Source organism: Sus scrofa, chromosome 17 (genome assembly GCF_000003025.6).
Source record: "Sus scrofa isolate TJ Tabasco breed Duroc chromosome 17, Sscrofa11.1, whole genome shotgun sequence".
Classification (NCBI taxonomy): domain Eukaryota; kingdom Metazoa; phylum Chordata; class Mammalia; order Artiodactyla; family Suidae; genus Sus; species Sus scrofa.
In genome coordinates this window covers 9,845,878-9,872,721 of record NC_010459.5, presented here as the reverse complement: position 1 = coordinate 9,872,721, position 26,844 = coordinate 9,845,878, and the positions used below count along the sequence as shown (strand labels likewise).

The 26,844-nt window shown below is 41.5% G+C and overlaps 1 protein-coding gene across 1 annotated transcript in view; it reads left to right on the top strand.

The window, feature by feature from the left end:
• The window catches only part of ZMAT4 (zinc finger matrin-type 4), a 406,389-nt gene that overhangs the window by 323,497 nt on the left and 56,048 nt on the right, over positions 1–26,844 (top strand). The gene's annotated exons all lie outside the window — the stretch shown is intronic.

Genomic DNA, 26,844 nt, shown 5'->3' with positions numbered 1-26,844 from the left:
ATGAGTATACCCTTGGGAGGCCTTCATGCCTGAGAACAAGATTTTTGGTATATTTTCAATTGTTTTGTGGGTGCTTCTGTGAAGGATCTCTCAGTTTGCTGGATTTATTGTGTACAGTGGAAGCTCAGGAGTTCCCATTGTGGGTCAGCTGTAAGGAACTCGACTAGTATCCATGAGGACGTGGGTTCAATCCCTGGCCTTGCTCCATGGGTTAAGGATTTCTGGGAGCTGTGGTGTATCTACAGCTTGGATCTCGAGTTGCTGTGGCTGTGGCTATGGCCGGCAGCTGCAGCTAGGATTCGACCCCTACCCTGGGACTTCCATATGCTGCAGGCTCAGCCCTAAAAAAACCCCACAAAAACAAAAAAATAGAAACTCTCCAAGCTCTGGATTCAATCATGAGTGGGGGGTTATTTGTGGATTCTTATTTTTGCTTGTTGGGCCATGTCTACCACTTGTGGAAGTTCCCGGGGATCAAACAGAGCCATGGCAGTACAAGGCTGGATCCTTAACCCTCTGGGCTGCCAGGGAACTCCTTTTTGTGGATGCTTGGTAGCTTTGTTTGTTTTCAGGGATTGACCTTAGTGGAAAATAGTGTTCCTTTTATTATTATTCTTATTCTTTAAATGGACTGTGTAGAGTTTGCTGATGGGAATCTGTTAAAATTGCAGTCCATTCATTCATCTTCTTACAACTGTAAATGTTGGAGAAGCTGTCTTACCTGGATCTGGTTGACTACACTGGGACAGGGTAAAGGGGGTAGGGCTTGGATCTGGCCAGTTTGGTGACCAGCATCCTCTCTACACTGGGGCTCTATGGGGTCAGCTGGTGCCTTCTAAGGCACCTTCTCAAGGCAGCTGGGTGAACAGAAAGGTCATGAAACTGGAGGGAAGCCAAGGTCCAAAACTGCAGGAAAAGCTTGGAGGGAGGATGGACCAAAGGGTGTTGAATCAGTTATCCATCAGGGAATCAAGAAAATGATGGGGAGGTAAGAAGAAAATTGAGAAGGGTCTAGAAGAAAAAAAAAGTCTGACTTTGCTGTTTTGTCACCGTGAGGTGTCCCTGTGTTTTGGCCCCCTTCAAAGGGCGAGTAAGTGAGTAGATTGGCAGATGTTAAAGCCTGACTGTGGGTTTGGGGGGTAAGTTCTCATGGAAGCAAGGGCACGGTGACCATCCTTGGGCTGTGGTCAGCAGGTGTCTGTCAGGTAAACACGAGTCAGCCACAGAGATCCCCAAAGTGGAATTGGGGCAGGGGCCTTGTTCCAGTGGGGGCGTGGCTTTGAGTTCTAGAAGCAGTGAAGAAATTCCGTGTAATTCGGGAGATCCCCTTGTGGCTCAGTGGAAACAAACCCGACTAGTATCCATGAGGATGCAGGTTTGATCGCTGGCCCTGCTCAGTGGGTTAAGGATCCATCATTGCTGAGAGCTATTGTGTAGTCACAGATGCTGCTCTGATCTGGTGTGGCTGTGGCTGTGGCTGGCAACCATAGCTCCAATTCAAGCCCTAGCCTGGGAACTTCTACATGCCATAGGTATGGCCCTGAAAAGCCAAAAAAAAAAAAAAAAAAAAAAAAAAAAAAAGGCACGTAATTAAAGCAGTCCTGTGCAAAATGTAATTCACAGATCGGTGCTGGTCTGAGCACAGGTTTTTACTGGTCTGCAAAGAGATACACACAGAGATGGAGAGGAAACATTGAGAGACTTTTCACCCTAAGTTTATAGAGTCATTTTAAGAGCACTGAATCCGATAATAAAATTTGGGACTGGTGTTTTTTATGTGCCTTTGTTTTCATTTTATTTTCCTACTAATTTAATTTTTATTGGATTTCACAAAAGTGAGGTCTGCAACACTGAAAATTAGAAGTCAATAAAAACAAACACCAAAAAAAAAAAATGTGCTTCTTTTTTACAGATATTTTGAGAAGCACTGACCAGATAAGGGGAATAAAACAGATCTCAGAGGGCCGCTTGCTAGTTTCTCCCTTGCCTTTCCCCTCTGCCCCTTCCTAGCTTTTCTGCTGTCTGCCTCGCCCTCCTGGGAACTTTGAAAACCTGATAAATAGCAAGGCTTAATAAAACCCTTCTCGAAATGCTAAGCTAATGGTTTTTCCATACCCAGAGTGCAGGTTTTGGATAAAGTGGAAAAAGCCGCCTGAGTCCAAACCACAAGGACCCATACGCATCTTCCTCCAGCCTTATAAAGTCCTGTCCCTGTTCCACTGGGTGTCACTTGATCTTAGGGGCTCCCCCATGGCCTAGAAGATGAATATAGCCTTTCCGTTCTCTTCGAAGCCTTTAAATGATTTCTTTCAGCAACCGAACATATTCAGGCAATAAGGGCTGCTGGAGGCAGAGTCATTTTCAAGTTGAAGGGCTGGAGATCCGTCTTAACCTGCTGCCTGTCAATGTTATGTGCTTGACATCTATGTGCTCATGTATAGATTGACTGAGTAGATTATTTTTTTTTTCCAAACCCACCCAGCCAGAGGGACAAAAGTTAACTTACTGTCTGCCCTTTTTGGAGTTCCAGAACTGATGGGAACAGCTTTCTGGTCCTTTTGTGGACATTTGGAAGGGGACTGGGACATAGGGTGGCACACAGGAGGAAAGAGCACTTCTCCAGAATGAGGACTCAAGCAAGCATCATGACCAAATTAAGAATCTAGTCTCCAGATTTGGGATGAGATTGAATTACACAACCGAGACTTTGGGAGCCTTTTTTGTTTGTTCATTTGGCCGCCCCACAGCTTATGGAGTTCTCAAGGCAGGGATCAGATCTGAGCTGCAGTTGCTACCTATACCACAGATACAGCAATGCCAGATCTCTTAACCCACTGTGCCAGGCTGGGGATTGAACTTGTGTCCTTGGTGGTGCAGAGACACCACCAATCCCCTCGTGCCACAGCAGGAACTCCACGGGAGCCGTTTCGAAGTCTGGTTCCTGAGATTAAAACTTCCTCACTTCCTCCTGCCTGAGGTTGCCAGGGGTGCTGGACCCCCAGGAGTGAGGCTGGGCATTAGGGGTGTGTGTGTGTGTGCTAGTGTCTTGTCAAGGGCAGCTGGGTCTGCCTTGAAGGAGGAGGTAGGATCTGTGGGCTGGGACCTGGGCAGAACCCGATGGCATCCTGTACTGAGCTGGGCAGGAATGCTTTAGTTGGTCCACTTTTATCTTGGGAGAACGCAGAATTTAGCAGGGCTCAGATTAGGAAGGAGGTCAAAATAATAGCATATCTAAATGTGAGGGAAACTTTCCATTCCTTATCTGTTGCCTTTTGTCCTAGGAGAAATGACAGCTGTCCAATCTATGGAAATAAGACAAAAAAGAGCTTCACCCATCACCTGCCTCCTCCCTTCCAATACCCTCTGCACCTTCCCATGACACACACACACACACACACACACACACACACACACACACTTTTTTTTTCTTTTGACGGTTGCACCTGCAGCATATGGAAGTTCCCCAGCTAGGGGTCGACTGTACACCACAGCCACAGCAATGCCATCTGAGCCACATCTGCGACCTCTGCTGCAACTTGCAGCAATGCTGGATCCTTAACCCACTGAGTGGGGCCAGGGATCCAACCTCATCCTCACAGACACTATGTCAGGCCACAAGGGGAACGCCCCCCCCATTTGATTGCATGGCTGTTTCGTAAGCAGCCCTGTGAACGGAGGTCTTTGCAGATGATGAGGTAGCTAAGACGATGACTGTCCTGAGATGCCATTGTGGCTTCCAAGCAGCTTTTCATTTAAATGGGGAGATGAAAACATAGAAAAAGATTAAGTGGCATGAATTTGAATCTTTCGGGACCAAGAACATTTGCAAATTCTGCTTGACAAAGAGAGATACCTGTGGCTGAGGAATGCAGAGGATGACCTGGGCATAGTGAGGCAGGCAGACAGAGGAAAGGTTTGGGCTGGGAACTGAGGGCTCTATTGGACTGAGTGATGGGGACCTTACCTGCCTCCCCAGGCTGCGCCTCCTACAGCACATGCTCAGACATCCTCCTGCCAGATGTCTTCAACCCACCCTCCCACCTGCCTCTACGCAAAGCCTGGGGAGAGGAAGTCATGCTTAGGTACCACCCAACTGCATACTCACATGGTCCTTTGCAGATGCCAACCCTTAGGTTCAAAGCAAGCTCATGATTCTCTAAGATGGTATCTCATGAGATGACGCGTGCCCCTATTTTTACCAAAGGGAAGAGAGTCTTAGCTCTTTTGATGGAGAAGACCTGTTGTTACCAAAAGTGGGATCTGGCTGCTCACTGCTCTAAAGCCAATAAAGCAACAAATTTGGAGAAAAGGAACGTTTGCTCAATTTTGGATGCCAGCAGCTGCAGGGGAAGGGCAGACACATGTCCAAAGGCCAACTTCCCACCAGCGACAACCAGTAGGCAAGAGCTTTTAAAGGAGAGGTTCTGTGTAGGTGGAAGGAGGGAATTACATGCAGAAACAACACAGTCATCTCTGACAATTACCTTTTTTTTTTTTTTTTTTCTTTGTAGGGCCACACCTGCAGCGTATGGAAATTCCCAGGCTAGGAGTTGAATTGGTGTTGCAGCTGCCAGCCTACGCCATAGCCACAGCAACTCAGGATCCAAGCCATATCTGCAATCTACACCACAGCTGCCAGCAATGCTGGATCCGTAACCCACTGGGTGCGGCCAGGGATCAAACCCGAGTCTTCATGTTTACTAGTCAGGTTCATTACCGCTGAGCCATGATGAGAACTCCCTAACAATTATCTTGAAATGGGTCCTGTGGTGTCTGCCAAACATCGACTTGATTGTTTTAAATAATCTTCGATTCCAGGGTCACTTTTTCCCCACTTCCTTGAGGCCGGGTCTCAGAATCGTGGCAGCTTATGTCACGGCTACATTCTGGTCATCACGTAGTTCACATCTTCCCCCGGTGGGGGTTTCGGTCTCTGCAAACAGCTCATAGGACTTGGCTCAGATTATGATCTACAGTCCTTGAGGAGGAACTAGAGGTCCTTGACTTGCTCATACTCTCCTATTATGGTTTAGTCGCATTGACTCTTTGCTTTTGCTTCTGTATTTTCTTACTTCTCTGATTAAACTTATTCTTTGGTTAAACTTTTTCTGCAGAGAAAAGGCAGGCGGAGGACATGGAGGGGAAGGACCACAGGGTCCCCCTCGGTTTCACTGTTAGATTAGGAAAGCCCTTCTTTGGGAAGCTCTTTCAAATTTTACCTTGAAAATTGAACTCTCCAACTTCCTGAAAGTTGGGGTAGAAACATTTGAGTCTGTGTGTGTATGTGTGTGCATGTGTGGTCTATGGATGTGTGTGTATATATATATATACATGTTTATGTTATGCATTTATGTGCATGTGCATTTTATATGTATGTGTATGTATTGGGTTTATTTGACAGAGTCCTACTGATTAACTAATTATAGACCTTAATACCTACTAGTGCCAGGCCCTATGTCAGAAATATGTAACTAAATCAGACATTCCCCATTCTCTAGGACTATAACCAAGTATATAAAAGGCCAGAGTATTAGAAGATTTAAGTGTAATGTGAGGGGGAAAAAAAAGAGAAAGAATGAAATAAATTGCAGTAAGTGAATCTGGGACCCTAGGAATTCTAAAGTTTTAGACATGTTTTGGATTAGAAGTTAAGGTCAGATATTTGTAAGATTTCAGAAAAATCTCCAATTTAAAACTTTTGATTGATTTGCCTAAATCTACTTGTTTTATTAACTTTCTCCAGTCAATTTTCCCACCAGATTGTAACTGTTGACTAAAGAGCAGTCATTTATATTGGCTGATCAGAAAAAATCCTAAAACAATTCATATACCTGGTGATGGTTAATCCTGGAAACTGTCAGTTGGAAAACCAAACCAGCTGTTGGGATTATATCTCACTAGGTTGTATTTTGTCTGTTTCCCTATATGTATTCACATAGAATTCCAACATCAATTCACAATTCCCTTTAATAACATACATCGTACCTTATTTCCATGTTCAAAATATGCTCATAGGCACATAGCGTATTCATATAACATATGCGTGCTTGCCTAAGCCACAACCATACAATGCTAGATCTGAGCCACCTCTGTGGCATACACATGCTTTATTGGCATGTAAAGCAATGAATTGTGTGTATGTGTGTGTGTGTGTGTGTTTCAGACTATGGTATAATCCTGTATCATAAAAGGCAAGGAGTTAAATACATAAGTGTATATACTCTTTGCCTCTTCAAATACTTCCTTTTGGAGAGACGCATGAGAATCTTGATGGGAAGGAGAGAGGCATCATATTTACTCTTGAAGTCCCCCCTCCCATCCACAAACATTGGTTTTAAGTAGCCATGAAATTCAAATAAGAGGTCAGAGAATTTTCCCATCTAGGTAACCCAAAGGAAAGGACCATGGGATATTTGTCTCAAGAGGAAACACTTCTTCATGTCAAGCTTCTCCAAATGAGCTTTTCAATGACAATCCATTTCATTTGTCATCCATTTATCTATCCAAATATTTATGGAGTGCCTCTAGGTGTCAGGTAACTCATTGCAAGTGGAACAAAAGAGAAAAAATATATGCCTGTTTGACTGTTAGACTTGAATGCAACATTTTGGACTTTTTTTTTTTTTTCTTTTTAGGGTTGCACTTGCAGCATATGGAAGTTCCTGGGCTAGGGGTCGAATCAGAACTGCAGCTACCAGCCTACCCCACACCACAGCAATGCTGGATCCCAGCCACATCCAAGATCTATGCGCAGCTTTCGGCAACGCCAGATCCTTAACCCACTCAGTGAGGCCAGGAATCGAACCCGAGTCCTCATGGATACTAGTTGAGTTCTTAACCTGCTGGGCCACAAGGAGAACTGCAGAAACTTGTTTTAAAAAGCAAAATCTGTAAAATGTTAGAAGGTGCTACATGCTACGGAGAAAGATAAGGAGACAGGCAGGAATAGGGCAGGAGGTTTGCAGTTTCATTCACTCCATCAAGAAGGGTGTCAGAGAAAGTGACCCTCGGATGAAGCTCTGAAGGAGGGGAGGGTGAGCCATGCACAGACCTGGGTTGAGCAGACAGAGGGGGCGGCAAAGGCGGGATAGAAGTGCAAGGCAGGGAGCAGGGGGAGGTGAGGCCAAGAGGCAGTGGTGGAGGTCCAGCCAGGGTGACAGTGTGTCACCATGCGATGACTTTTTTTTTTAGTTGAATTTTTTTTTCATAAACTATATTTGATTTACAATGTTGTGTCAATTTCTGCTGTACAGCAAAGGACCCAGTCATACATATACACATTTCCTTTCTTGTATTATCTTCCATCATGTTCTATACCAGGAGACTGGATAGAGGTCCCTGTGCTGTACAGGAGGACCTCATTGCTTATCCATTCAACATGTCATCATTTGCAGCTACTAACCCCAAACTCCCCGTCCATCCCACTCCCTCCCCCTCCCCCTTGGCAACCACAGGTCTGTTCTGTATGTCTGTGAGTCTGTTTCTGTTTCATAGGTAAATTCATTGGTGTCATATTTTAGATTCCACATATTAGTGATATCATATGATATTTGGCTTTCTCTTTCTGACTTACTTCACTTAGTATGAGAATCTCTATTTGCAACTGTGATGACCTTTAGTCAGAGTGTGATGGGAGCCATTGGACTGAATTGTTCGCTGGATCACTTTGACTGTGGTGTTGAGAATGTGTGGGGGGAGAGAGGCCAAAGCAGGGATGTGGGAACTGACTGGAATCATTCAGATGGGAAATTATGGGGGCTTAGACTAGGGTGGTAGCAGCAGAGGTGTGAAGGATGGATTCTGGATCTATTTTATCCAGAAATCTCACCTCTGGGTATATGCCCCAAAGAGGTGAAAGCAAGGACTATGACAGATAGGGGTATACCATGCTCCTAGCAGCGTTATTTGCAGTAAGTAAAAGGTGGAAGCGCGTGTCTGTGGTGGTGGGATGGGCGAATAGTAAGCAAAAATTAGTATTTCTGTACAAATGGAATATTGTTCAACCTTATAAAGGAAGGACATTCTGACACATGCCACAGCTTGGATGAGCCTTAAAGACACGATGCTAAAGTCAGACACAAAAGGACATGATCCTGTGTGATTCTAACCACATAAGACACTTAGAATTGTCAGTCATATTCATAGAGTAGAAGGTTGCGGGGGGGAGGGGATGAAAGTTGGTGTTTAATGGGTACAGAGTTTCAGTTTGTGAGATGAAAAGAATTCTGAGGATGGATGGAGGTGATGGCAGCACAGTGATATGAATGTGCTTTATGCCACTGAACTGTCCCCTTAAAAAGAGTCAAGGTGGCAATTTCTATGTTACATGTACTTACCCACAACAAAAACAATTTTGTAAATGTCAGATTATGTCATGGATCTCTTTGGAAGGTAGAATCAACAGAATGTGTGGTAGAGCCGGATGGGGGGAAGGGGCCTTGGAGGATGATGCTGAAGGCTTAGCCGATTGGTACTCACTGGACCTGACGCAGAGCATCATGGGAGGAGCAGCTGGGATGGAAGATGAAGAGCTTGGAGGTATGAAGACACTGCGCAGCTAAAGCTCTCTTGCTTTCCTTCTTTTGGGGGGATAAAGGTATATTTTAAGCTCATCTTCAGCATTTTATGAAATTTGGGTTACTACCCTGGTCCAGGTGACTTTTTTTTTTGTCTTTTTTGCCATTTCTTGGGCCGCTCCCGCGGCATATGGAAATTCCCAGACTAGGGGTCTAATCGGAGCTGTAGCCACCCGCCTACGCCAGAGCCACAGCAACGCGGGATCCGAGCCGCGTCTGCAACCTACACCACAGCTCACGGCAACGCCGGATCGTTAACCCACTGAGCAAGGGCAGGGACCGAACCCGCAACCTCATGGTTCCTGGTCGGATCCGTTAACCACTGCGCCACGACGGGAACTCCCCAGGTGACATTTTTTTTTCACCTGAGTAATTGTAATTGGTCTTTACCTCTGTCTCCTTGCCTCTGCCCATTTGCCTCTCTTTAGACAACTCTAAACACATTAGAGTGATCCTGGTTACATTTAGTCCAGTGGCTCCCATCACACTCTGATTAAGAGCCAAAGTCACCACAGTGGCCTGAAGGTCCTCCCATTGCCTTGACCTCCCCCACTGTGTGTATATACAGTCCATCCTTTTTATTCAAGGTGGTTATTCTGTAGGTCCCCACCCTTCACCCCAAAACTGAATTAACTGATACTGAACCATGGCTCCAAGGAGAAATATGTATATCTAAATATGTTCTGGTACCAATTCCAAGGCTGGCTAGGAGTTCCCCACACCAACAAGCAATTCATGGCACACCACCTGGGTGTCCTACACTTGAACTAAATTCTGACAGCATCTACAAAGAGGCAAAGTGAGATCCCATGGGTTAAGGGTTCTGTCCATCCATGCCCGCCCCCCGCCTCTCCCTACTTAAGATGCCAGTCACAAGTCCAGGTCGTTACCTGACCAATGGGTCATAGATTGGAGGTTCCAATGACCCACTCCTACCCTTGGGTTTCATTTCCTAGAGCAGCTCACAGACCTCAGGGGAATATTTTACCTACTAGCTCACCAGTTTATTATAAACAGATATGGCTCAGGAACAGGCAGATGGAAGAGGTGTATGTGGTTAGGGGCTAGGATCTTTCATGACATCTTCAGGAGAGCCACTCTCCCCACATCTCCCTGAGTGCACCAAACCAGAAGTTCTCCAACACAGTCCTTTGTGTTTTTACAGAGGCTTCATTATGTATGGGCATGATTGATTAAATCACTGACCACTGGTGGTTAAGTCAACCTCCAGCCAGAAATCACAAGGGTGAGTCTGAAAGTTTTAACCCTCTAATCAAGTGGTGGGGTCTGCTGGCAATCAGCTCCTAGCCTCATCAACATAAAAAAGACACTTTTATGCTCTCACTTTGGAAATTCCAAGGGCTTAAGGGCTCTCTGCCAGAAACAGGGTCGAAGATCAGATATCCAGTTCTCACATAGATTGTAATCTTTGCAAACAACTCATTATCAGTGAAGGCTATTTTCCTTTTATTAAAAAAAAGGGAATATGAGGTTTAGAAGTGGTAAGTGCCTTGCCTGAGGCTGCCTCACTAATGGGCTAGAATTGAGATTGGAATCCCATCCACTGGCCCCAAAGCTGGAACTTTGTGCTCTATAATGGCTACTCCATACCACCTCCACCCTTTGGTCATCTCTCTTTTTTTAAAAAAATTTCCTCCCTCCCTCCTCCATATTGGATTATCATTGATTTGACAAGATTTAGGCCATGATGACAAAATATGTCATTATATTCTGGGGCAGGAATCTACCCCCTTTTCAAGCTGAGGGGGAAGTGATGATTTTTTTTTCTTTTCCCACATACTTTATTGGGAAAGTAAAGTATTTATATCTTTATTTATATCACAGAATATTGGGTAGAGTTCCCTGTGCAGGTTCATGTTGACCATCCATTCCATATACCAATGAGCTGAAACTAGGGGACAGAGTTATCACCTGTTCAACCTCATCAAGGAATGTGCATGTGGGCGGATGCGCATGTGGTCATCCGAATATGACCACAAAGCATGACCCATTTTGATTTTGGGGATAACAAATACATTTTAGGATGTAGGTGAACTCACAAATTCTAATCCATGAATTATAATCTAATCTAATAATGAGGTGATTTATCTATGTCTGTCGATATGTCTATATATTTTATTCCAGTACATCATTGTCTCCTGGGAAGGCTGTTGGAGCATTTAGGAAAGGAACTGATGCTTTCACCAGAACTGCTGCCTGATCAGTGTTTATAAGGACCCTAGTGAACAAATCGAATTGTGAACACAGGCTATTAATTGAAGAATAAAAACAGGTCTTCAGATGGATTCTTGAGCGCACTCCTAAAGAATAAAACAGACGCAATTACACAATTTCCAATACACCCTTCTGCATTTTCCTTTTTATCTAATTTATGGACTTAGCTAATTACCTATTCAATATCCTCAATCTCTCAATTTAAGAACAAAGCAGGCAAAACATATTGAAAACCACTCTGTCAACTGCTTCCTAAAAAGCAGTTCATGGAATGTCATATCTTCCATGTTTAAAAAAAAAATTGTTTTTTTAAAAAATAAGGAATAGAGATAATTTTCCATTCATCTCTATGCCAAGCAAATATATAGGATGATTAGTATATAAGGGAGCATTTGACCTGCAAAAAAAGATGTGTATAAATAGCATCCGTAGAGAAGGCAGCTTGCCAGAATAATTTGAACATGCCTTAAGGATGCTAAAAGAGAGAACTCTTCCTGTAATAGTACTATGACATCTTGCACTAATGAGTTAGGTCTTTATTTCTGTTCAAAGCAAAAGGTCATTGTAATGAAAAATAACCATCATAATTTACATTTATTGAGCTGTTTTGTTCTTTTCTAACTTGTTTACTAACATTTACCCTTCTAATTTTCATATAAACTTTCTGAGGTAGGTACAATTATTATCTCCCTTTTATAGATTAGGAAATAGAGACATCTAAGGGTTAAATAACTAGCATATATTGAAAGAGGGAACAAACATAATTCCGTCCCCTGCAAATGATCCATATCTCATTCTTATGTCCTTTGTTTCCTGTATTCTTAGACCTCAATATATTTTAGAATAATTGAGTCACTGTCATTTTCTATATTTTTTTTACAATCTTTCCTTTTTCTAGAATTGACGTTTATCTGTAAATTGTGAATATTGCTATTCTTTGTTCATTGTAGTTTAAACAATATCAAGTATGCTTCTATAAGTAGATGAAGCTACTGTGAGAATGGTATTGAACAGGGTGGTCTCTTGCCATGTGTCCTAGAGAAAAGTCACTTATCCAAGGCCCAGTGGGGCCACTGGTGTCAGGTCATTGTGTGTGTCAGGCTGGCCCAGAGGAAGGTGGAGCATGCACTCTGGTGGCTGGGGAATTCAAAGGCTACTGTCTTCAAAAAGTCTCTCCAACCCACTGGGTCAAGAAATTCCACTTTTCTCATTGTTTTCATCAAGTGTTGAATGTTTGTTCATTTCAAACACCCCTCTTCAAAGGCCAATATTGCAGGAAGCAGCAGATAGCTGTGACTTAACACAGAGTTTGACAGGCTGCTAAAAGCCAGATAAAGACTCAGGCCTGGGAGACAGACATCTACACACAGGCAAGAGGCATTAGCAAAGAAGGACACCAAAGATAATATTCATATATCCAACAGCCTACTTTTGTGTGACTGATAGTGAGAGAGAAAGAGGGAGAGAGGACAATCTCATTTATAATGTGATTCCAAGGAGATAATGACAATTTGGGCTTTTTTTATGTTCATATTTCACCTTTGAATCCTTCTTGGACTCTGTCTCTTGCAAATGGCTACCAGGGTGTCTCCTGCTTCCTGGGGGCCTTTTGATTGACCAGGCAGCTGGGACAGCTCCAAACCAAGGGTTGCTAAAGATGCTTCTGGACCTCTAGCCAATGATGAAAGAGTTGGCCATCATGGGTCCTCAGTGGATGCAGCTAAAAAGCTAGCTTAGGCTGATTCTTTGACAGCTGTGGACAGATCCATTCTCCAGGGAAATCATAGGGCCTGTGATCCCCAGCCCCGTGGGAAGAAATGAAAGATGGCTTGGACAACACATCTCATAGGGCAGAGAGAGAAGGGAAGAAACCGTGCATCTCCTTTCCTGCATGTGCTTTGTACCAGCCCTGATGAGTTTAATCTAACCCACTTAAGGTTAATGTAATCCATTGTTTATCTTGATGTCATCATTCACAACTTCACCTTGGACTGTACACATTATGCATAAAACAATCTGTCATCAAAAACTGTATTGTAGAAAAAACTAAATTGTATGAGAACACTTTACATGGAAAACATATAGCCCTGCTATGTTATCAGTTGCCTATATAAATTGAGATCTATGGCACTGCTGTGGGACCCAAGGGAAAAAGCACATTTCATGTCCTATAAATTTCCATTTGTATCACATCAACATTCAGACCAGGAAGACGGTATTGCATCCACCTGTTTTTATTTTACATGTGGTTACAAATCACTTGAGTACAATTTGAATAGGTTACTTTGGAGTAGGTTTACTTATTTCTGTTTTCTTAATATTTAATTCAAATCACAAAAGCAAAAAAATAGTTCAATTCTTTGGGTTGCTTGAAGTTTACAAATAGCAATCATAATAATAGCAATCACCTCCAAGTCTAAAATCAAGGGTGTCTGGGGAATGATTTGCTCAAAGTATGCAAATGTATCATCTATTCTCTGCTGCATAGCATACGTCTACACCTTCTTCTAGCAAAGCAGCTCTCCAAATACCTAGAATAAACTACTCTGTCCCTTCTGAATCTTCACAGTAGGGTGACAATTTTCCAGTCCTTTCTTGGGTCAGGCATCCAACATGGCTAAAATTGTCTTTTAATTATTGAGAATACATTTATTCCATAGCTTGAGGTTTTGTTTGTTTGGAAATAACTTTTGAAGATGTAAAGCCATTTGGTTCCCAATTCCATTTTCAAGGCTTTGCATAGATACTATTTAAATAGAGAAAGAATTGTTTTAGAAACTGTGTTCTTTGTTTAATTGACTGTTAGATATCCTGCAGTCTATGCCTGCAAGCGGTGGGGTGAATTCAGAAGGTTAAGCATTTAAACATTCTGTACATTGTAATGACTCTAGGATGGGGAATAATACAGCTCTTCTTCTGGAACTGTAGCAAGCCCTGATCCTACTGATACCAGAAAGATGATACCAGAAAGATGATACCAGAGTCCGGGTTCTTGCTCACGGCAGTTGAAGAATTCCGTGAACACACAGGCAGCAAGCAAAGTCTTTATTAAAGGAAAGCAAATAGCTCCCAGGGCTGCTGGGAAGTGGGAGAAGAGCCCTCTTTCTTTATTGTCCTAGAGGGGTTTTTATCTCTTAGAGGTGGAGAGGGTACCAATGTGGGGTCCAGAAAGATGTGGTTTTCTTCCATTGGCCTTGTTCAATTACCTGTATTGGTCCTTGTCCAATAGGGTCTTAGGGGTGGAAATGTCCATAAATCTCATAGTTTCTTTGTCCTTTTCTTCCCCTAAACTGAGTCACAGGGCATTAGGGACTAATGTTCATCTAGGCATAGGTATACTCCCTACAGTAAACAAAGCCTGTGGGGATGTTACTTCCTGGAGCCCTTAAGCCACAAATGTTAATCAACGGCCATATCAAAGAATGCCTCGAAGCCCAGGCTCCTACACTGAGTACCTGAGTTAATATTCTGCCTCACTAGGATAGTTTCCTTCCCTGACACTCTCAGGAAAATTATCCATAACCCAAACCTAAGATCAGACCTGCCAGTGAAAGTTAGCATTCATGACTTGAACCTAGCCGGAACCTCAACTGGTACTTGAACCCATGTTCTGGAACTTGAACCCATCCTAAACCCAGATTGGGAGTTGAAGCCACAGTTTCTAAATTAGAATCACTCACCAGGTGTCTGGACTTACTGAGGTTCAGGTTCTTTGTGCCCTAACACAGAAAGAATTCAGCGAGAGACATAGTGATAGGCAAGAAATTGATTCATTAAGGTAAGACGCTTGTGAGAGATACAAGCACCCAGGCAAGGAGGCTCTGCCCTGAGGATTAGATGGCCTACAGTTTTATAATCCAAGAGAAGCAAGGAGGGGGAAAAGACAGCCTCTTCCTCTTTCTTGGAGTATAGTAGCTCCTCCTGGGTATCCAGTAAGAGAGGGTTTGACCCTAGAAGGTCAGACTAGTACTGTCTTGGTGCTTATTCAAATCAGCAGGAGGGCAGTCCTTAAGCTCCTGCCCTTGGCCTGAACTTGAATGCAGGCCTCACCCCATTCGCCATCCAATGACTTGAGGCATATCTCTCCCCTCCAGTAGTCAAGCAAGCCAGCTTCATTCTGATGGCTTTCTTGAGTGATTATTAATTGACAGTCATCTTCCAAAGTCCCCTAGGTTTCTGTCTCTGACTATGGTCCCCTATTGGGACTTCCACAACTGCCTGTGTAACTACGCTACTTCATCCTTATCACCAGCATTCCTCATGTTATCCTTATGATGAGGAGCAGGACAAAATGCGGTGATTTTCAAACTCTTCCACAAAGTCCAAGGTCCCATACTTTGGGTCCCCTACGTTCCCTGCTTGGAGTTTGGTCTGACTGTGTTTGAAACGCCAACCCCCATTTCCACCAGAGCAGCTGTGATTTGCCTATTTTCTATATTAGTTTCCAGTTAATTTTTTTCTTTTTTTCAAACAGGATTCTTCTGCTTTTCTTTCTTCACTCTTATTTTTCTTTTCAAAGCCCTAGTACCATTCTTTTTTTTTTTTTTTTTTTTGTCTTTTGTCTTTTCAGGGCCAGTGCACCCGCAGCATATGGATGCTCCTAGGCTAGGGATCTAATTGGAGCTACAGCTGCTGGCCTATGCCACAGCCACAGCAATGCCAGATCTGAGCCACGTCTGTGACCTACACCACAGCTCATGGCAACGCCAGATCCTTACCCACTGAGCAAGGCCAGGGATCGAACCTGCAACCTCATGGTTCCTAGTCAAATTCATTTCTGCTGAGTCACAATGGAAACTCCCCTAATGCCATTCTTAAGGTCACTAGCTTTGAATTCGAAAGTCAGTAGATTCAGGTTGGTTGTCCCATGGCTAGTTCTATGACATTAATGTTTTTGAACCATGGTTTTCTTATCTGGAAAATGGGCTAATAATGTTCATAACAATTGCCCACTGATTCCCTGGGGGCCATTGTGGGAATTTCTGGACCAGATGATCCCTAAGGAAAACTTCCATGTTTCTGTGATTCTTAGTCTCTTGTCCCAGGAGGCTGCATGCATAGTGTGTGGAGTGTCCTGAGCAGAATGTATGGGTTCAAACCCAGCTGTGTCTCTACCTAGCTCTGTGATTTTGAGCACATCTCTGTTTCTCAGTTTCTTCATGTGTTAAATCAGGAAAATGATTGTGGTGTTGCAAAGAATAAATGAGTAGATGGAGAAAAGAGGCACAACAATACTTATATATGGCATATATAAATATAGGCGTTAGCTCTATTTTTTACACTGGAAAATGACAAGTCCATTTACAGAACAGTTTGATTAACGAATGCTTAAGGAGAGGAGAGAGAAATAATTCAAAGCCAAATGTTTGTTTTTACTTTTATATTATTAATCATCTTTCAGTATGGGTCCAGCTTTAGTAAGCATTATAATACAGAACATATGCAAATATTTCTTGGAGTGTGGCAAGGTAATCAAAGCATTGGTAGGAATATGATGTTTACTTTCTAGGAATGTAAAATAGTAGAATTTGTAAGGAAGAAATAAGGATAGAACAGAAACTGGCTAAAATGAAATCTCAAGTTTACTGAGATTTCTGTGTAGAACCATATCCGTCCAACTTTTTTTTTTTTTTAAAAGAGATCTACTGATCTTGAGTATATAATCTTATGCCTTTTGATAAATGAATATACCCTGTAACTACCATCTCAAGATACAGGAAAGTCACTTTACTCAGGAAAATTCTCCTCTGTCCCCTTCTGGACAGTCCCTATGCCTAGAAGGCAAGCAACACTGCAGTGAATTCTACCATTACAGAATAGCTGTGCTGTTCTTGAACTTTCTGTCAGTGAAATCATACTGTGTTCTGTTTTGTGTCTGACTTCTTTACCTACACATGATGCTTTTGATGCTAATTTATGTTGAGGCATAAATCAGTAGATTTGTTTTGTTTTTAGTTTCCAGGTATTAATCCATTGTATAAATACATCGTAATTTGCTTATCGGTTCCTGTGTCAATGAATGTTTTGATTATTTTGAGTTTTTGGCTATTATGGATAAAGTTGTCATAGACATTTTTGCACAAGTCTTTTTTTTATACTAAGTTTTTATTCCTTTTGAGTACATGTCTAGGAGTAGCATTTCTAAGTCATAGGCTAAGTCTATGTTTATAAGAAACTGACAGTTTTCTCATTTCACCCAATTTATTTCGAGTTCATTTTATGGGAACTTGAGCTGTTCCATGTGGTCATTTGCATTTGATATTGTTTTATTTGATGTTAGCACTTGGAGTGGGTATGAGATGGTATTTAATTGTTCTTTTAATTTTCATTTCCTAGTGACAAATGACATGGAACACCTTTTCATGTACTTATTGATCATTTTTATCTCCTTTTATAGCATATCTGATTAAATATTTTGTTCTTTGAAAAGCTTGGATTGTTTGTCTTTCTATTATTGATTTGTAAGAGTTAGTATATTCCAGACAGAGGTACTAAATCAGATTATGTATTGTAATTTTTTTTTTCCCCAGGATGTAGCTTCCTTTTTTGTTTTCTTGATGGGTCTCTTTTTAAGCATGAGCCTTTGATTTTTGTAAAAAACCAATTTATCTCTTTTTTTTTTTTATGTTCACTGTGTTTTATTTCCTAAGAAATCTGTGCCTGTGCCAAGTTCATAAAAATATCCCCCTGTAGTTTTCTAGAAGCTCTATAGTTTTAGCTTTTACGTTTAAACCTACAATCAACCTTAATTTTAATGTGAGTTGTGAGGTTGATGTCCATTTTTTAAATTTCATACGTTTATCAAGTTACTCTAGCACCATTTGCTGACAAAAGCTTTCTTCCCCCAAGAATTGCCTTGACACCTTTATTGAAAATCAATGAAGGTGACGTTTCCATTGTGGCTTAGCAGGTTAAGAACCTGACAGAGTGTCTGTAAGGATGCAGGTTCAATCCCTGGCCTCTCTCAGTGAGTTAAGGATCTGAAGTTGCCACAAGCTGCAGCATATGTCACAGATGAGGCTCTTGGTTCCGACACTGCTATGGCTGTGGCATAGGCTGGCAGCTGCAGCTCCTGTTCAACCCATAGCCTGGGAACATCCATATGCTGCAGGTGCAGCCATTTAAAAAAATTAAGAAAAGAAAAGAAAAAAAAATCAGTGAAGGTGGTCAAAAGTATACATTTCCAGTTATAAGATAAATAAGTCCTTTTATAAGTCAGTAATGTAATGAACAACATGATGACTATAGTTAACTTTGCTGTATGATATATTTGAAAGTTGCTGAGATTAGATCTTGAAAATTTCCAAACCGAGGACATTTTTCCCCTTTTTTGAATCTGTGTGATAGGATGAATATTAACTAAATTCACTGTGTTAATTATTTTGTAATATGTATATGTCAGGCAGGCTCTCATGGGGTACACCTTAAACACAGAGTTGTATGACAATTATTTTTGGATAAAACTGAAAAAAAATCAATTGATTCTTCGTGTGTAGATCTAATTCTGGACTCTCTTCTGTCCACTGACACATTTTACCTATCCCTTTTCTTATGTAACACTGTTGTAATTAGTCGACTTTCATAGCAAATCTGGAACTCCTCAAGAGTGAGTCCTCAGAAGTTCCCATTGTGGTGCAGTGGAAATGAATCTGACTAGTATCCATGAGGATGCGGGTCTGATCCCTGGCCTTGCTCAGTGGGTTGGGGATCCGGCATTGCCATGAGCTGTGTGGTGTAGGCCACAGATGTGGCTTGGATCTGGTGTTGCTGTGGCTGTGGTATAGGCCTGCAGTTGCAGCTCCAATTCAACCCTTAACCTGGGAACTTCCCTATGCTGTGGATGAGACCCTAAAAAGCAAAGAAATTACTTTCTTTTTCAAAATAATTTTGGCCTTTCTAGGTACTTGGATTTCTGCATAAATTTTAGAACCTACCTGTTTCTGCAATCCTTTAGTGTTTTATAGAATTCTCCAGTGAAATCCTCTGAGTCTACAAGGAGACTGTTAGAATTTTATTTATTTATTTATTTATTTTCCACTGTACAGCATGGGGACCAAGTTACACATACATGCATACATACTTTTTCCTCTCATTGTTGTGTTGTGATATGAGTATCTAGACGTAGTTCTCAATGCTACACAGCAGGATCTCATTGTACATCCATTCCAAGAGCAATAGTTTGCATCCATAAATCCCAAGCTCCTGATTCCTCCCACTCCGTCCCTCTCCCCCCAGGCAGCCACAAGTCTATTCTCCACATATTTTACATCTATAGGCAGTATAAACTCCACAACACACAACACAGTGTTATACTTTTTGTTTAAAATTGTTCTCTATCTTCAAATAAATCTAGAGCAATAAGAAATATGCCAACCTATTAATCATTTACGATGTTCTTCGTTTTTTTCCTGTAGTTCTGAGTTTACATCTGGTGTCATTTGCCTTCAGCCTGAAGAATTTTATAAGCATTTCCCTGTGCAAGTCTGCTGGCAAACTATTCTTAGTTTTTGTTTATTGAAAATATCCTTATTCCACTTTAAAGTTTGAAGGATATTTTTGCTGGATATAGAATTCTGGGTTGACGGTTGTTTTGTTTTGCTTGCTTGTTTGTCTGTTTCACCACTTTTTGTCCCTTAAACAGTCCAAGCCCATTTTACCCTGACCCTCGCTGATTGCTGTTTACTCTCCCTGTGCAACTCTCTAACCAAATTACAGGCTAATTCTCATCTCTGCAGCTTAATTTTATACTTCTCAGAGATCTCTGTTGACCATAGTGTCCAAAACCAGCCTTCTTTCCCTGACTTTCTTATTTTTCTCTTTACATCCTGGCAGCACTTCCACAATGTTTTTGTTTGTTTCCTGGTTTCTGCTCTCTACCCAAATAGCTCCATAGGAAAATTTATTCTGTTTTATTTGCTCCTACTTTCTTGGCATTTGACAAACTACCTGGCATCATAATTAATGCACAGTGAAGTTTCTGTAATATTGAATGGATACAATTGAAGTTGCAGGGGCATCTGAAGTCCAGCTTGGCTAGACTTGAAAAGATAAACTGAGTAGTCACATATTGCTAAGCACTCCAGGACCATTTGTTTTACACACCGTGCTGGGGAATCTCAATACAGAAGTGGAGCCTCTTTAAGAAGATGTCCCGGTTCCTTGAGTTAGAAGCAAGCTTCTGCTCTGTTCTCTCTCCCTCTCTCTCTCCTTTTTTAATTTTTTTTAGGGCTGAACCTGCAGCATTTGGGAGTTCCCTGTCTAGGGGTTGAATTGGAGCTACAGCTGCTGGCCTATGCCACAACCGCAGCAACACAGGATTTGAGCCACATCTGCAGCCTACATCACAGCTCACAGCAATGCCACATCCTCATGGATACTAGTTGTGTTCATTACCACTGAGCCACAACAGGAATAATATTCCACTTCATGCTGTCTGTAGTACATTTTGTGTTTGACCTGGTACTATTACTATTTGTATACATATCTTCTCTCTCCACTGGGATTGTCAGTTCCTTGCAGGCAGGAATGATATTTGTGAACATATATTGACAGTTCTGCAGAAATAAGCTTTAGGTCTGTAAAGGCTTTAGGATACTCATAAAATGGTATTGCAGGGAAAATGAATTGAATAAGAAAGCTAGCATTTTTGTTTAATAAGATTCTCTTTTTCTCACAGGAAACAAGGAGCTGTATAATTCCAAAGTAATTAGGATTTCAACTGAGCATTAGTAAAGTCCTAAGTTCCCACCAAGGACACTCTGTCATGTGTGGGGGAGGACTCCTCTGCCCCTCTCTGCCTTTGTTCTTGTTTATATGCACTGCCTTTCTAGTTTATGCTCCCTGTAGTTTGCATTGCAATAAAGTGCCAAATATTTCCTGCCCACGCCTCTGTTTGGCTGCAGAGCAAGAGAACTGTAACGGAAAGCAACAGATCAGAATATTTTTTAGATTTGTTGATGATCTTAAAAATGCCTATTTTTCAACATAAATATTTTATGCCTTTGCCCTGCCGAGCCTCCATTCGTTACGGGGAGAACTTTGATTAGTCTGTAGACTGAAGAGCACCCATAAAAATAGTGGTTACCATTTATTATGACAAGATTGATGGAGAACTCTGGAGGCAAGAAGGCCTGGAGCTAGCTTTCATATTCTGATTCTGTGCATACAAGGTGAGAATGGATCAGCTCCAGATAAGCATTCAAACAACTCACATGCAGGTAGTGATAATTTATTGCGCCTAGGGTTTGGGGACTATAGTGATCTTTCTGAATCATGCACACCTGTCAAATGGAAAAGCCACATAAGCACAACTCTTCTTAATATAATAATTTTTTTTAAAGACCCAATATTGTTCTGACAAATTCAAGTTACTGAAAGGAATACAACTCTATGGGGCAGTACTTTTTAAAGTGTGAGTGTATATTGGAGGTGGGAGTAACGAGTCTGAAACTTCTTATAGATTCCCAGGCCCCCTCCCAGGATTAGAGAAACAGAACTGGCAGACTCTGAGCTTGAGAATCTGCCTTTTAGCACCATCACCACAGGATGCACAGGGACATTTGGGAGTCATTGCTTGATGGAATAGAGAGGCACCCATTGTCTATGTCATCTCTGAACTGTCAGTCTGTGCCTGGAAACTTTGGAGTCCCTTAAATTGCTTCCCAAGAAGACCCCAGAGATCTGTGATTTCATTGTTTTTTTTTTTTTTTCATCATAACTGAATTGACTGTTAATTGAACACTTAGATAAGTCAGTGTCCAATTATTATGTAATTGAAACTAGAAATGAGTAAGTGCTTCCACTGGTCAAACCAGCTTATGATGTCATGTTAACTAGGCTTCTTTGAAACATGCACTGGGTTAGAGGAATTCGAAAACCTACCAGAAGTTCTACCCTCTTTCATATTATCGACATAGAAGCAATTCTGGTGACACTGCAATATTCAGTAAATAGGACTTATTGGAAGCAACCAGAAGTTACTTTATTATTATTTTTTATGGCCATACCCACAACATACAGAAGTTTCCAGGCCAGGGACCAAACCCAAGCTCCTGCAGTGGAAACTCTAAGAAGTAACTTTATTCTTGCCATCCACTGCCCTTTCAAACCATCTCTGTGGAGTTAATGCTTTCCTACCCCTTGGGTAAAAACTAGGATAAGTTGCATGAATTTTCAATCACTCTGAAGGAGTAAAGCATTCTTTATTTTCACTCCTGGACACATATGTGTTTGATGTCATTAACTGATACATCCAGGTGTCTACTGAAAATAAAAAAGCACAGCTTAAAAGTCGAGGATTATGTATTATTCAGTGGACTTGCTGAGGACATAAGCCCAGGATACAGCCTCTTGGATCTCTCTGCATGATAGCCACTCCCAAAAGTTGAAGGAGCAGCTGGGATATATAGGAGTTTTTGCTGAGAAAAGAAAAAAAAATTAAACTTGTACTCGGACATCAAAAGGTTACTGCTAATCACAAAAACAAACATTTCAAGCTAATAATTTTAGTGCATTCCTAGGGGAAGATACAAGAGTCAGGACTTGTTGAAATCTTTTCATATGATCCAGCAATCCCACTCCTGGGCATATATCCAGAGAAAACATTCATTCAAAAATATACACGCACCCCTGTGTTCATTGCAGCATTACTCACAATAGCCAAGACGTGGAAACAACCTAAATGTCCACTGACTGATGGATAGATTAAGATGATGTGGTATATATACACAGTGGAATACTACTCAGCTATAAAAAAGACATAATCCCATTTGCAGCAAGATGGATGCAACTGGAGAGTCTCATAATAAGTGAAGTAAGTCAGAAAGAAAAAAGACAAATACCATATGATATCATTTATAGGTTGAATCTAAAATATGGCACAAGTGATCCTATCTACAAAACAAAAATAGATCAAGGCCAAGTAGAGAAGACTTGTGGTTGGTGGGGGTTGGAGGGGTGGATGGGCAGTTTGGGGTTTTTGGATGCAAACTCTTACATTTGGAATTGATGCATGATGGGACCCTACTGTACAGCACAGGGAACTATGTGTGACTGGGTCACTTTGCCATACATCAGAAATTGAAGAAACATTGTAAATAAGTCAACTATACTTAATAAAAAAAATCATTCCTTTGATATTCACCTTAACTATCTAGGACTACTATCCTACTTTTCTCCATCCTGAGTCCCCTCAGGGAGTGCCATTGTCAGGGGGAGTCTACAATGGCTGATGGCACCTTTGTTCACTGAAATGGCAGGTGACATTCTTTGTTCATACACAATAATCTTTAAATATCTCCAAACTTTACTGAAAGTTAGTTGTTTCCCTCCTTCATCTCAGTTCTGCTTGGGCTGCCTGTTAGCCCTGGGAATAAGAATGTGGTAGGCTCCTCTCTTTTTTCACTGCCTGAGACTTCAGCTTTTTTTTTTTTTTTTTTTTTATCCCAGCGATTTGCCTCAGGTTCCTCCAGGCCTGAGGGATGCAGAAAGGCAAGGGAGGTGAAAGTTGACTTGATGGGTACAGGCTCAAAACTAGCATAGACACCGCCTGACTCAGCTGGTGTTGCAAACTGAGTCCTTCTCATGGGTTCAAAGAGTGGGGCAGATTCCACGGCTTTTTTAAGAACTCAGCACTACTTGATATGGGCTAAGGGTCTTCTCTGGGCTTACTTTAAGGCCCTAGATATCCAGCCGAACCCTCCTGGCATCTTTCTGCTGAGGCCACATTGCCCCACCACTCACACGGGATGCACCCATGGTCTGTGGGAAACTTCACATCTTTTACTCTGAAGTTCTGAGAACACACACCAAACCCATCCCCACTCCTCTTACTTTACCATCAGAGTAGGTAGGCAGCCACAATTCCTAGGCCTTTGCATCTTGAAAGGTGTGTAGAGTCTCTAAGCACAAGAAGGCATTCCTTGAAGTTCCCGTGGTGGTGCAGTGGTAACAAACCTGACTGTATGCATGAGGATGCAGGTTCAATATCTGGTCTCACTCAGTGGGTTAAGGATCCAGCATTGCCATGAGCTGTGGTATAGGTTGAAGACACAGCTTGGATCCAGCATAGCTGTAGCTTGGATTCGACCCCTAGCCTGGGAACTTCCATGCTCAGGTTCAGGTTCAGGGCTAAAAAGGGCAGGGGGGGGGAGCATTCCTAAAGCTCTCTAGGTAGTTCCCCTGAATCTTTTTCCCATGGGTATTTGAGCATGAAGATGGACAGGTGCTAAGCAATCCCCCATCTCACATGGAGGAGGAGAAATCAAACTCATCCTACAATCTTTAAGAAATTGTCTACCTATATCTTTCTTTCTTTCTTCTCCATTCTCTTTTTCAAACTGGTGGTGATTGGTCACCTTGGGTTGGAAACTGGTTCTTTTTTTCCAAAAAGAATTTATTTAATGGCCGAACCCACAGCGTATGGAAGTTCTCTGGGCTCGGGATTGAATTCGAACCACAGTTGCAACAACCTACAACTGCTGCTGGGATCGAACCTGCACCTCCACAGCAACCTGAGCCACTGCAGTCATACTCTTAACCCACTGCGCCTTGGCGGGTACTCTGGAAACTGGTTCTTGATCACTTTCTTTGGATACCTTGAATCAGGGCTCCCATACCTCCCCCTGTAGTCTCTTGGGTAGAGCTAGCGTCTGTGTCTTAGAACTTCAACTTAGAGCATCCTCCAGGAGATGGGGAAATAAAGATTCCATTTTAACATCTCTTTGAAATCATAACAATAGCTAATTTATGTTGATCACATATTGTGAACCGGACACTCTTTCAGAAATACCTGATCATTCTCAGCCCCGCTCATAATCCTATTAGGAAACAAAAGTTCAGAGAAGTCAAATAGTTTGTGTAAAGTCACCCAGGTAACAGGTTACAAAATTCTTCCAAGACTGTGCATTATTTTCTTTTTAGGAAAATGAGAATGATTTTGTCTCTTAGAAAGGAAATATCCTGGCTTTTATGATGGTAAAGCATAGAATTTTGGAGCACAATGAACAGCTCTCACTTGCTAAGCATACTTATTCATGTAATTCTTACAAGCTTGTGATGTGGATGGCTTCGTCTTCACCTTGTAGATGAGAAAACTGAAGCCGGGAGAATCTATGCGACTTCCCCTTTATTATACAACCAGGGGTATTTGGAGCCAAGATTTAATTAATTAATTAATTAATTTTTAACTGTTTGCATGATTTTTTATTTCCGTCATTTATTATCTTTTTTATTAGAGTATAGTTGATTTGCAGTGTGTGTCAATTTCTGCTGTACAGCACAGTGACCCAGCCATATATATATATATATATACACATTTTTTTTCTCATTCTATCTTCCATCATGTTCTCTTCCAAGAGATTGAATGTAGTACCCTGTGCTGTATTGTAGGACTTTATTTGTCTATCCATCCTAAATGTAATAGTTTGCGTCTACCAACCCCAAACTCTCAGTCCATCCCACACCAAACCCCTCTCTTTGGGAACCACAAATCTATTCTCTATGTCTGACAAACTGTTTCTGTTCTATAGATAAGTTCATTTGTACCGTATTTTAGATTACTCATATTAGTGATATCATATGGCATTTATCTTCCCTTTTCTGACTTACTTCTCTTAGTATGATAATCTCTAGTTGCTATATATATATATAACATACATACATATATATATAAAACCACATCTTCTTAATCCATCTGTCGATGGGCATTTAGGTTGTTTCCTTGTCTTGGCTATTGTGAATAATGTTGCAATGAACATAGGGGCTCATATATCTTTTTGAATGAAAGTTTATATATAAATATAAATATATATCTATATATCTATATCTATATATATATATATATAATATATGATCTTAACCAAATAACTTCATTTCTGCCCACCTGAGACATATATGCCTGGATGGTTTTGGTCCTCTGAACAGGTGATATGGTGTGAAGTTAGGTTGCAGAACTCTCTAGCTTCCCCTTATGACTGAGGACATTTGTCTTCGGAAGTACCATGAAATTGTTTTTCAGATCCCAGATCAATGTACAAAACCTGATCCATGTATCAGTTCTCTTTTGTTTTAGTAGCGAGCTTAATTTTGTAGTCAGTCAGACCTTAAATTGAATTCCAGGTGAAATATCTACTCCCCTTATAATTTGGGTGATGTACTTTAACTGAATTGGAGCCAAGATTTAAATCCAACATTTCAGACCATGCTTCTGAGTCTACTTTTTTCTCTCTGATGGGAGATAACTACCAAAGGAATATATTCCATGGCTTCCATGGAGGGTCTCTGAGCTGTGGCAAATGTTTGAGGTTGCTTGGGCAAAGCTTCTTTCTGACACATTTGACTCCAGGTGCGTCAATATTACAAAAGAGTCAAAGTTTTCCCTAAACTCCTTGAAAACAAGGGAGGTCTTATTCTTCTTGGATTCCTCAATGCCTGGTTCAAAGTTCACATTCTATTTATGAATGAATGAAATGAGTCAACAAATGAATGAATAACTTATTTTTTTCAACTCTCTGCTGGAAAATAAGTTTTCATGTGGGTTAAATTAATAGAGTACTTTTTTTGGGTATTTGCATTTTATAAGATGATCCTAGAAGAAGCGCTCAGATGAATGATAGCTACGTTGAATGTCTGATTCTTTCATTGACATAGAGGTGGCAGAAAGACAGAGTTTTTCTCTGGAGTCTTAACTTTCATTGCAGAAATGACAGCCTACCATATCTCTCTGCTTTAAGAAAAAAGAGGCTTCTTTGGGTGACAAAATATGCAGAAACATTTTACCTCAAAGAAGTATGTTCAAACAATTTCAGTCATCCAGCAATGGGGCAGGCTATTTCCAGCATGCTCATAGTATTCACACTTTTGCTAAGAGACCTGTTGACTGGCCTCTGGGAGGAAGGATGGAAATGGCATCAGTGGGGTAGACCAGATGTATCTTAGAAGATACACTGTCCCTGACCTTCTAGAGAGTCTAGGTTTCCTTCAGGCGGTTGATGACAAGGATGCAGCTAACGAGGTCTGTGTGTCTGTCGTCCAC